Consider the following 12530-nt stretch of genomic DNA (forward strand, 5'->3'; position numbering starts at 1 on the left):
GCCCACTGAATCACAGCATGGGAACATATGCTCTAGGCTATGCAAGTCCAGGTCATTTTTTATGTTAATATTTCAGAAATGAAGCAGTATTTTCTAGAAAATAAAGTGGAGAAAGAGAAATAACTGTGGATATATGCCGGGTATGTGTTTTACATACCAAGTGTCAGGTATTCTGAAGAAGAGTTGCTGGTTATATATTGATGCACCGATTCTTAAATCCCGTAATGATATGTTAAATGTTCGTGTTGAATATTTTCCTCCTGAAGCACTCTACTTCCTCTTATCTCAGAATAGCAATGTATATGACTTCCGCTGTAAAGAAAGACTGGATACATTTTAACCAAACATGTTGAAGTGCAAATAACAAATGAACTTCTGAACTCTTTTGCATTCTCTGAGGGTCTCAAAGGCTCTCTGCTGGGCTTGGGGAAAGAGCAGAACATGGAAGCTTTTGTTATAATTTTGGCAAATAGAATTATCTGGAATTAACATGGTTTATTCAGATTTGTTTATAGTCCAAGTTTTACACTTGGAATGCTACTAGGAAATTCAAACTGCATTCATGCTTCATGATGTTGAATCAAATGGAATATTTTCACACCTTTTTTTCTTTTTTTTTTTCATATGGATCTTGTCAATGGCAGAACTGTGTTTTCAAGTGATCTGTCAGAGTTGTTCCATACTTTGGATCCTCTTGCACTGCACAGATAAGAAAACTAGCATAGCCATAAAACAAAAGATCTTTGCAGTGTATTTGCTTTGGGGTCCAGCTTATCACATCAAACTGGATCTCTCTTGAATAAGCGTTACCCATATTCTCTTCTGAAAATTTCCTATATGTAAGAGAGTAACAGTGACCCTTTGTCAAATGCATGATAACGTTATCAAAATAGAGGAATTTGGGGTCAAAGTGTTTTCTGGATAGCTCTGTTGCCAAGACTGACTGTTCTAGGTCCTTATATAGACATGCTGACACATCTATGCAGTATGTCAAGGACCTGATGATATGGAACATTTTCCACAGCACCACTCAAACTGTGACCCTCTCCTTTGTTGAAAAACTCCCACATGTGCAGAGATTGCATATGAAAAATAACAGTGAACACTGTGCCATCTTCGGGGGGGGGGGGGGTAGGTAAGAACTGGGAAGAAATCTGGGCTCTTTTTCTTGAGTTGGCAAAGCAGAAAGGAGTTCAGTGTTCTGCATTAAAATGCAATTTTGCAAAACATTTCTAATACAGTTAAAACTTTGGAAATTGTCAAGTTTATTCGTTGTTACCTCGTTTTTTTGTTCTCAGCTTTCAGAATGTTTCTGAATTTCTGAATCACAGCTATTGCTTTTACGACTGCTCTGTCTTCGCAACCTGTTTGTGATATTTTGCATGCACACTGACTGTATATATCTCCCTTCACTCCATCCAGCAGCGCTTCTGATTCCTAGGAAAGAAGGAAATTTGTGAGTACATTCCTTAGGTTTTAGGCAATGCCCATTATTGCTCTTGGAACAGTTTAACAAAGCAACTGCACAAAGAGATACAAAAGTAGTCAAATCCTGCTGAAATTCACTTAGGTGAAAAATAAATAATGCCATCTCAGAATCCATAACATTTAGAGGTTTCATCTGCATAATTTTCCCTCTCAGCTTACTTTTTAAAAAAGAACCGTTTTCTAACTCCTTCATATGTATATTTAGTAAAGACTGAGAAAGATTTGAGTGTTAAATGTAAATTTTCTCTCAAAAGAAAACAGGAAAACCAGAATATTTAGGATGGAAAAAAGAACACTCATATTATCTCTACCAAAGACTCCAAAAGACTTTGAAGATGAAGTGTTGGATGTCACTTCAGAAGATTAATTCTTTTCTGTCATAAATGTCAGGTTAAGTCTGCTGGTATAAATTCCTCCAGGATGGAAAATAAAGATGAATAAATAGGATTCATTCCGATAGGCAGTGATGCAGTCGACTTCAGTGGGACCTGCTGGCTATTCTGTACAACTGAAAATCAAGGCACTGGATTTCCACCTGCAGAACACAATACGATGGCTCTTTTGGTACCCATTTGTGTACATGATGGTGATACAAGTATACTTGATCTGCTCATCATTGACTGTTAGAACTGCAAAATGTGACTGTTTTGGATGATCTAACTGTCATTTAGTAACCTGCACTCAAGGTTTTAAAACCAAATGCTGTCTCTATTTTAATTTGTTTAAAATATCAGAAAAAGATCCAACATTCAAATACTGACAGGAGAGCAGCTGCATATGGGTCTTGTGTTTTTCAACAGTCCAGTCCTCTGCTACACTAGATAAATGCCTTGACCAGAGGTAGAAGTCATTACTCACTTACACATGTACGGTTCTGAATATTCCAAAAATCTGTATTTTCAGCATCAGCAGGTCCATGCAGCCACATCAGATTCTAATACCTTAAAGCACAGACACAGTGGGCCAGAATCTTCACATCTGAAATAGCTCCCAGGGTGTACCAGCCAAGACATACTCCATACAAACTGATTCCCTGTATTGTATAATTGAATGCATTTTCCAGTAGGAAAAACAAATTCAATTTTTTTTTGGTGGTATTTTGCCTGGTTTCACAGCAACTGCCCACTTTTCTCAATACTCCACAGACCAGTATGGTAGTGGTCTAAGAACCACAAACAGATATACTGTGCATTATCAATAATGTCAGCTACAGCACCAACTGCACATGCACTGGGCAACTTTGTACTAACTGCTTTTGCTCACTTTCACAGATGTGCTTGCTTCACGCAGAGGCCCTTTGCCTTCAAAAGGCCCAAACCAACCTTGTCCTTAACAGCAGGGAGGTTGTGTTGTCAGTCCAGTATCTTTTATAACTATTTTTTGCCAATTGCAAAACAGGACCAGACCCTAGAGATAGTCTGTAGAAAAGGATTGTTTTGTTTCCACCCCTGGATGTGTGTCCAACCCATGTTGCAATGTTTGGCTGTGGACTTTTGTCTTTTTTATTTTTTTTTAACTTGCTAAAATTAAGAGTCTATCCATGCAAAGGATCTTGAATTTTAAGCTGAGATCCTCACACTTTGAAACACTAAAGCCTGGAAGCAATTACGAAGCCTGAACACTTAATCATTTCAGAGGAGTTTTGCAAGTCACCAAGAAGTGAGTTGGGCATTAAGAGCTGTCTGTAGATTTAAGGGGCAGCTGAAATATAAACACCCAGTTAGCACAGACTGAATTGAGGTAAAAGAAGGGAAAGTGTCTTTTACTCTAAGTTACAGTAAGTAGATAGAAGAGTGAATTACTCTGATTTCATAATTGGATAGAGAAGCTAATGAAAGTATTTGTTGCCTTTTAATATGCCACATAGCAAACAGTGCTTTAAAATAATCTGCATTGCCAACTCCAGAACAGCAGCCCAAGAGGACTGCTGAAAGTCAGAAGCAGTTGGATAAAGACAGCAAGTTACTGCAAAGTTCTAGCAATAAAAAATATCAGGAGGCTGGCTTAATAGGAGATTTTAAAAGTATACAATTCTTTGTACTTGCCTTTCTGTTTCTGAGTCTGTAGGATGGTTTTGAGTCAGGTTTTCAAATTACTGTCCATGAAGGAATGCCAGAACTAACTTTTTCTTGCAATACAATCTGAAGTGCTCAAATCACACTGGAATTCCAGGAACCGGAGCTTGAATGGAAAAGCAAAGTGGATGAGATGCTGTAATACTATAAAAAGAAAAAACAAATGCAAAGACAAATGAAGCACAATAGTTGCAGAGATTATTTTCGCTGTCTCATTTTTTAAAGAGAAGACTGATGTAACAAAATACATCCCATTATCTGACAGTGATAAAACATTCCTGTGCCATCAGGATTTCACTGTTGCAACTCATAAAGTCCACTGAATTGATCAGACTTCTCTAGGAATAAGGGTCTTGGGAGCATTCCCACTTTTTCAGGGCAAAAAGAACAACTCATGCAAGAGGCAGTAAATTTTGGCTGTCTCAGAATACAGTCAGTGAAGTGGCTCTTGTGAGTTATCTAAAACTAGTCTAAATCTCTTAAATTATACACATTTGATGTTTCTACACATTTGGCTTACTGTATCTGCTCTGGATACAGATGTCATTTTCTGTGAAAGAGAACTGTCCCCAAAAGTTGTGCTAATCTTCCACAGTATGCTATTTGCAGTAAAATCACAGTGTAATCGTTTGCAGCAACTTCCTTAACTTCCAACTAGGAAACATCCTAATGTGCTTCAGACCATTTATTTTTCCTCTACTGCAGTTTAAAAATATATCTACAGCTTCTGTGACGCTATTTCACTATTAATTACAAACTTCAGGGAAAGAATAGGAATGAGCTGGTGGGACTTACTAATTGAGTGTTTGCCTTCAAGTGGTAACCTATTGTCAGTAACGTTGGAAAACTGTTCAAACTGAATGTGGAGACTGACAGGAAGTAAGGCAGCACCTCATACCACAGATTGTCCTGTTTCTCTCCAATCAAATTTGGAAGGAGAGAAATGATAGCCAGTTTATTTTAAAGAACAAGTATGAATGTCAGCTTTTCATTTCTTTCAGAAAGAGCTACATAATGTAGAAAAGACCAAAACTCCCTACTCATCCTCCTCTGCTTTCTTCCCACTGCCTCCCCCTCCATCCCAGCCTCAGCTGGCCTACACCACTTAATGTGAGTGCTGTTATTACCAGAATACAGGGACTTTCATCTGGCACAGTGTTTAACCACTTCCCAAACTGAAACAGGCTGTATTAGTTTATGTGTGATAACCACATCTGCGTCTACAGATCTCTTCCTGGCTTTAACACTGTTAGCATAACAGAAGTGGCAAAACTCTCTGTAGAGACCAGGCCTTGGCACAAAACTTGCAGCTGTGTAACACTGAAGACAACAGAGCTCTGGTTTGTTCATATTCTCTAGCATCACTGATGGGTACCTATAAAACAGGATCCCTTCCTTAATAATTGCTCATTCTGGAGCAGTAATGACCCCACCGTGTTGTTCTGTAAATGGGAATAAAAATAAAAGCCTAACACCAACAGGCACAGAGACTATTAACAGTCCCTGACAGAGTTCATCCTAACGTTTGGGTTCAATTTTGACTGTAAGAAAAAAGTGTTTTAAATAACACACTACAAGCCTGAAATTCTGTGCTCATAAAAGCAAAAGCGAATGCTATAAATAATGCCAGATGCCCTGAACTGAGTCCATGACTGAGTTCATTCTTGAGCACATGCTGCTGTACAGAAACTTTTCATATCTTATGTTCTCTTCAGTAAATTCTAAAACTATGAGTTCATTTCACCACTACTGCATATAGCTTTGTTGTTCAGTGAAAGTATTACAGTCGTTTGAACCACTGTCTTTCAGTCCACCATACAGGAAACACACCAGCCACATTCACCATTTTTAACTACTTCTTCCTCAGACATCATCCCTGTAGCCATAGCTTTTCCAAAATGCCATAAAGACACACCCTCTTCTGGCAATGGGTATTTCCTTTAAGCAATAAAAGACAAATTAAAAAGGATACAAGTCCGTGGCTGATCAAGAACACTCATCCGTACAGCCTGCAGCAGGAAGGATGCTGAAGTGTAGGACATGTCTGAAAGAATCGGAGGAAATGGTGTCACCGGGAGGTTTTGCTCTCAGGTGGGAAAAAGGAAATTCAAGACTGAGCTAGACTCATCTATTTCACAGATGCTGAAATCTCTGAGATGTTCTAGAATCTGAACATTTTTCAATATTTATAAATACTTAACTAAAGGATATAAAGGTGCAGAATGGAAATGGCAGTGGTGAGTTTAAAAATGTATTATATATATTCCTCACTCTCTACGAATTGCAATTAACTCCATGGCTATTGCTCATTAGGAGGCATTTATTAAAACCTACCTATTAATCTCTCCCAGTACTGAAAAGAAGCAATCAATAAGGAATATTGATTAGGAATAATTATAGGCTGAGAAAGTTGGGGCTGTTCAGCCTGGAGAAGAGAAGGCTGCGTGGAGACCTCATAGCAGCCTTCCAGTAACTGAAGGGGGCCTATAGGGATGCTGGGGAGGGACTGTTCATTAGGGACTGTAGTGATAGGACAAGGGGTAACAGATTAAAACTTAAACAAGGGAAGTTTAGACTGGATATAAGGAAGAAGTTCTTTACTGTAAGGGTGGTGAGGCACTGGAATGGGTTGCCCAAGGAAGTGGTGAATGCTCCATCCCTGGTGGTGTTCAAGGCCAAGTTGGACAGAGCCTTGAGTGACATGGTTTAGTGTGAGGTGTCCCTGCCCATGGCAGGGGGGTTAGAAGTGGATAATCTTAAGGTCCTTTCCAACCCTAACGATTCTATGATTCCATGATTCTATAAGGCCATTGTCTGTGGAAAACACTTCTGTACTTCCCCATTCTCCAAAGAATATCTAAGACATGGAATGCCTTTAACCCAGGATGTCTCAAAAAATAGAATATTTGGTTTTATTTGATTAAACTATTGATTTTTGCCTGAGATTTTTGAGAGAAGGTGGCAGAATGAGGCACACAATGCACACAGGTGTTATCCAGCAGAGGTCTGATTGAAACAAACCTTGGGTGCTTAATGTGTAGTTGAGATGGACTGTTAACTCTATCAAACTCAGTGCTAGTGAAGTACTTACCTACTTCAAGGATGTGGGCCTTGGCTCATTTAGATTGGCTAACTGATCAAACCAGAGCACTGTTATCACAGTTTATTTAATTGCAGCCCTGGGAAATTCAATACAAATGATAGTTTCCTCTACATTTCACATTATGACACAACAAGATATGATTTGTCACAATACAATAGCGGAGTTTACAGGTGTGATGAGAAACTGGCAGTATATCATTCGTTGCCTGAGTCTCAGTTGACTATGTACTTTTTTGAGTAGAAGCTATGTGTTCATTTTTATGAATTAGATTGTGATAGCCTTACTATTTATATAGGAAATCCTGCTCCTCTGGTAGGTCTGTGCACATGAAAGTTCCTCATCCTGTATTTGTAGGAGGTTGCCAATGTCCTTCTACACAAAAGCACCTTTGGGACTCAGTAGGTGAGAAACGTGCCTTGGAGAGGGGTGAAAACAGTGATCTGTTAGAAGGGACTCTTCCCTCCCCGCCCTCCCCACAGTTTTGTATTTCTCATGAGCAATCTCGCTATCTGCAGGCTTAGAGCTGTCATTTCACTTTGTTCACCAGCATCTGCAGTCATACATTGTGAGTTGTAGTGTTTGAGATTAAGGACAGCCACATATCATCATCTTCTAGTGAAAATATAAGATTGGAAAAGGCAGGTGAAAAAAGAGAATTTGGGTTTGTTCTTGTCTTTTATTTATGTTTGTGCACCTTCAAGCTGCTTAAGTAACCTTAATGAGAATTTACGGGACAAATAATGAGCAGTATATTCTACCAGGGAAAAAACAGGGAGAAACTAGAGAAATTTGCTCAGTGTCCAGATGGCTGAATTAGAAAAATGAATAAGCCTATATAAATCCTCTTCTAAAAACATGATGTGACTGCAGAGGGGCATGAAGTATTAGCAGCCATGCTCTTCACCTCATGAGGTCTTACTTAAAATTTCTTGGCCATTTTGTGTTTGATCAGCTCACTTTGAAGCACAAAACTTCTTCAAGAACCCTAAATCTTCTTCACAGTGTGCAAGGTGAGCAGAAGTTAAATTTAACCTGGCTTCTGAATGCAAAATAGGTAAGAATCAGAAGAAATTAACAGAAGGCTTCCTTAAAGCCAGCAATCTTTTTTTTTTTTTATTTTTTTTTTAATTGGGAAATAATAAGGCCAGGAGTTATTTTTTACAAGGGAGCAAGAACAATGTTATGAATACAGTTTTAGGTCTTATCAACACCGAGAATTTCCACCTCCTGTTTTCAGGAAGAGCTTCTTAAGTGGACTTGCTGCATTTTTAATCAATTCTTTGAAATAACCCATCACCTCTTATGCCTAAACTGAAATGATAATGTCTGGACCTGTTGTGGTTAAACTCAGGTAACTCTTTTGCTTAGTTCAAACACCAGGAACTTCAGCAAGAGACTGGATAAAATGATGAAAAAAGAATTTAAGGTCCGGAACCATGTAATTTTCTATCAGGAGCAATGTAACTGAAAATCTGTTGACAGCTTTGTCCCAGACACTATAAAGTCATGTGCCACTCCCTTTCTCTCCTTTCCAGCTCATCTCTAAAAAATCTGGAAGCTGAAATCAGGCACATTCAATCAGAAATAGGCACACTAAGAAGGGCAGCACACGCCATGGAACTCTGGAAGCTGCTGTGTACTGAAGGGAAAGACCATGCAATAATTAGTGCCCTCAGGTTTATTCTTTATCCTGAATTATTGCATCAGAGGTGACATATCAAAACCAGTATGACAATTCAATTTCGTAACAGGCATGAAAGAAACTCTTTAGAGCAAGGGTAAACGATGTATACAGTTTCAGACTCAGTCTTTTAAGTATGTTTCAACAACTGCCTGCAGGTTTCTTGAAGGGTCAGTGCAGAGGTAGTAGATGCAGGTTTGTTTGAACCACCTTTGTGCTACTACTGTATGTGCAGGTTAGAGCATCACTACTTGCAGAAAGAACAAAAGAGCATTACGCATCTTCTCTGCTGAAGTTATTTGACAGTTCCACCAAATCAAAGACAAGCATACACAGACAAAACCTCTCCCCCATACCTCCTCCACCCTTCTACCCTCAACCCATCTGCCAAGAAATGCAATGTTGTCTGATGTTATTGCCAGTATTCCAACTTCTTCCACCTTTGTTCATGTGTCAGCCAGCCTCAGACTCTTCACCAAAAGATTCTGCAGAGCACTAAAATGTTTTGTTCTGATTATCATCCTAAACTCTGATGTCTTCTTTCTGCACAGGCTCTACACTTGCTGTGCTAGGAAGTCCATGGTAACTCTGTGTAACAGTATGGCATCCAGTCCTGCCACATATAGTCAGTAACACAGCAGAGTGTTTATCTTTCCTATGGAAACAGCATAGACCTTAATCACCATTTCTTTAGTTATGACCATTCAGTACAAAGTAGATAGGACATTCCACAAGTGTGGCACACTTAAGGTTTATGACGCTCCAACACTCAGGAGGATCATTCCTTCTGGTGGGGAATAATGTACATTTATCTCTGCTGTCTTGCCTTGAAGCCTTGAGCAGATTGTAATAGTGCACTCAGATAAGTGTTCCCAGGGACTAGCCTTTGCTTATTTTGTTCTCTAGCCAAAACCATAGCTATGACAATAAAGAGCATCAGTTTCAATACAAACGCTTCATGCATGCCACAACTGAGCAATGTTTGGGCTGTTTGTAATACACTGATTTGTTTTTCTGTTTAAGTAAGTAAGTAAACTTAGCACAAACATTTTCCTTCAAATGGGAAATAACACCAATAAAGAAAGGCTGGAGTTGCCAGGTTGCTCACCCATGCACTGAAACATCCCTGAGCCTGTTTCACAGAGCTCCTATGACACCACACCATAAGTGCCTAGATAGGCAAATATGGTACTTCAGCTAGGTGAATATGTGGCCTAAGCACTGGTCAGAAACACATGGACTCTGCATACTCCATAGCTGCTAGTGCGGATCTCATTTGTGGACTTAACAAAATCTTTAAAGTTATGGCCCTCCAAAGTGGCTTTCCAGTAAAAAGAAAGCCAAAATCTTCTGCTCTCCTTTCTCTCCTTTGCTTATTTACTCACTCCTCACTAGGGCTTTTATTTTTTCTTTAACATGTTTATAAATAGTAATTTTATTAACATTTATTATTCACTTATAATCCGGTCATTAATTTTCATTAAACATTCACAGCTAGTATGTGTCTGGCTGCCTTCAGTGAGGTGATTACACATAAAATATCAAAACTGAAACCTGGCTTTTGCAGTGGGGAATTATTTTTGAAAAGATGTGGCAAAAAAAAGCTCATGATCTGATGTGAGAGGGGAGAAGTTGTCAGACTCCAGTCCTAGGCTTGAATTAGAAATCGTAGAATCATAGAATCATAGAATCATAGAATCGTTAGGGTTGGAAAGGACCTTAAGATCATCTAGTTCCAACCCTCCTGCCGTGGGCAGGGACACCTAACGCTAAATCATATCACCCAAGGCCTTGTCCAACCTGGCCTTGAACACTGCCAGGGATGGAGCATTCACAACCTCCCTGGGCAACCCATTCCAGTGCCTCACCACCCTAACAGGAAAGAATTTCCTTCTTATATCCAACCTAAACTTCCCCTGTTTAAGTTTTAACCTGTTACCCCTTGTCCTGTCACTACAGTCTCTAATGAAGAGTCCCTCTCCAAATGTTAACATTAATTCAAAGACTACTATGTAGTGACATATACATAAGTGTGACGGAGCTGTATCATGTCCCTGAAAAATAGTTAACAGAGGAGCTTGAACTCCTCTTTCCCCACAGAGTGCTTTTCCTGGTATATCCAAACCAATATGTGTCATGCACCTCAGTTCAAGCCTTCCTCTGTTAGCATAGAGTTTCCTACAGCTTCCTTTCAAACTTTTCTTTGTTACCAGTTTCATCTTTCCAAAGGGACACTGTGACCTGCTTTGTCCTGCGGACAAGAGTTAATACAGTGCCAAATGTAAGCCAGACTATGCACTAGCTGTAGGCTGGCTTCTCACATCTGATGTTTGGGTTAGAAGCACCTGAAAGGCCCTCTGTGCAACAGACAATATTTCTAGACAAGAGAGCATTTTTATTAAAGAGAAGTGTCAAGAGAGTAGAAACACCTTTCTAAATCCACTCACCTCAGGTTATGTTGGCAATTTTTTGAGTAGGTGACCTTGAAGGAAAAGAACCCAGAATTCAAAAAGCAATTTACAGCTGAAATCTGAGCTTCTACATAAGAGGGGTAAACTGCAGGGAGAACATTTCCTCCCCAGGCACCACACCATTAAAGACACATTTCTCTTTTGCAGTTCTGCAGTAAATACTCTGATAATAGTATTTCTGTTTATCCTGCCTGCCTGTTCTGTGCACCTTTCTCTGGCTGACCCTTGCACATGGCCCTAGTTGTTTCCCCATCATTATCCTGCAGTGAAGTATGAAAGTGCAGTTGATCTTGGTGCTGAAAATACAGCCAGACTGCTTAGTAAAGAAACAAAACTTTAAAACAATTTAAAAGGATTTATGGACTCACATCTGTGATCTCTGTCTCTCAAGGATGTGTGTACTGACCTCACCAGTCATTGAAGCCCTCCTCAGTGGAGGAGACTACATGCTCCATTTGGAGGGAGGGGTGGAGAGATGCTTTCCATGCACTGTAAGCATCATCTGTCCTGGGATTTCTGTGAATTTTAGAAATGAGAGGATATAGCACAGAAAAGGGAAGTGTGAGCATTGCTGTCTCCTTGAGAGCATGATTACCTTCATACTTACACTCTGAAATAAAACCCGTTACACCCATAGAAAAAAATGCAGCCATGACCAGAGCTTGGACTGTATGTTGTGTGCACCTGAGCTGAAGATTCTCCCAGCACAGCCCTGTTTCTTTACTGGTTGTTGTTGAATCAGCTGATATCATAAGCCCAGTGTGAGTATTAGAGGAGCTGAGATCAGCCCTATGCATCTGCCCAAATTAATTTGTTTCTATTCAGCTCAATACTTCTCAGCACAAGTCATCCTCTTCTGTTACTCCTTACTGAGCCACCACACAACCACACATAAAACTTCACTCCCTGCAGCAGTGCTTGCATTCCCACAGTTCCCACAGAGCTCTGGTTTCAGCAAGGAGAAGCGAATGGCCCTGGAGGATTTTGTTTTTCATTGTTATGGTTTATTCTAATTTAAACAAACTCAACAATACGCTGTGCTTTGCAGTGGAAGAAGTCTCACACACCCTTTTAAAGAAATGGCAGCAATTACTTCCAAAGTCCTTTTTCATAATATTTACAAAGTAGTCGATCCAGACAGTAAAGGAACAACTCCTGTATGTCAAAAATCAAGAGAGAGACTTTCTCACACAGCTCTTGAGTGAACAAACGTGCACAGAGTCCTTAAGTTCCAGGCAACTCCTGACTCATTATCTGCCATATCCATGGGGCAAGCAAAGGCTGTAACCACTCTCCTTCCAACAGAGCTCCATGTTATGTTTGAGTCCGTGGTTCACAGGTGAGAAGGGTGCCCTCATGGCAAATCAGGTAACATCTGCTTTATCTCCCTTTACCACAATATAAGGTCAATGTTTTGCGTATGGAAACAGAATTGTTCATGCTCATTTTATTTACATCTGCCCATTAATTTTTGTACTATGCAGTCATTCTCAAGCCGGGCATGACCTCAGTCTTTCATTATTTAATGACTTTCCCTTTGCGGGACAACATACAGCTCTTCCATATAGCTCATCACTTTTGGAAAAGGACCAACTTCGTGAGTTCCTTAACTGTATGAGGAGGAGAAAAAGGAAGGGCAAGCCTTCTTTACTGCTTTTTAGGGACTGAACTGTAGACTTGCTTTCTTCAGGCTGGAGAAACTCCAAGTCATT

The sequence above is a fragment of the Pezoporus occidentalis genome, unplaced genomic scaffold (assembly GCF_034315485.1).
Source record: "Pezoporus occidentalis ecotype Australia unplaced genomic scaffold, CSIRO_AGI_Poc_V1 ctg4, whole genome shotgun sequence".
NCBI lineage: Eukaryota > Metazoa > Chordata > Aves > Psittaciformes > Psittacidae > Pezoporus > Pezoporus occidentalis.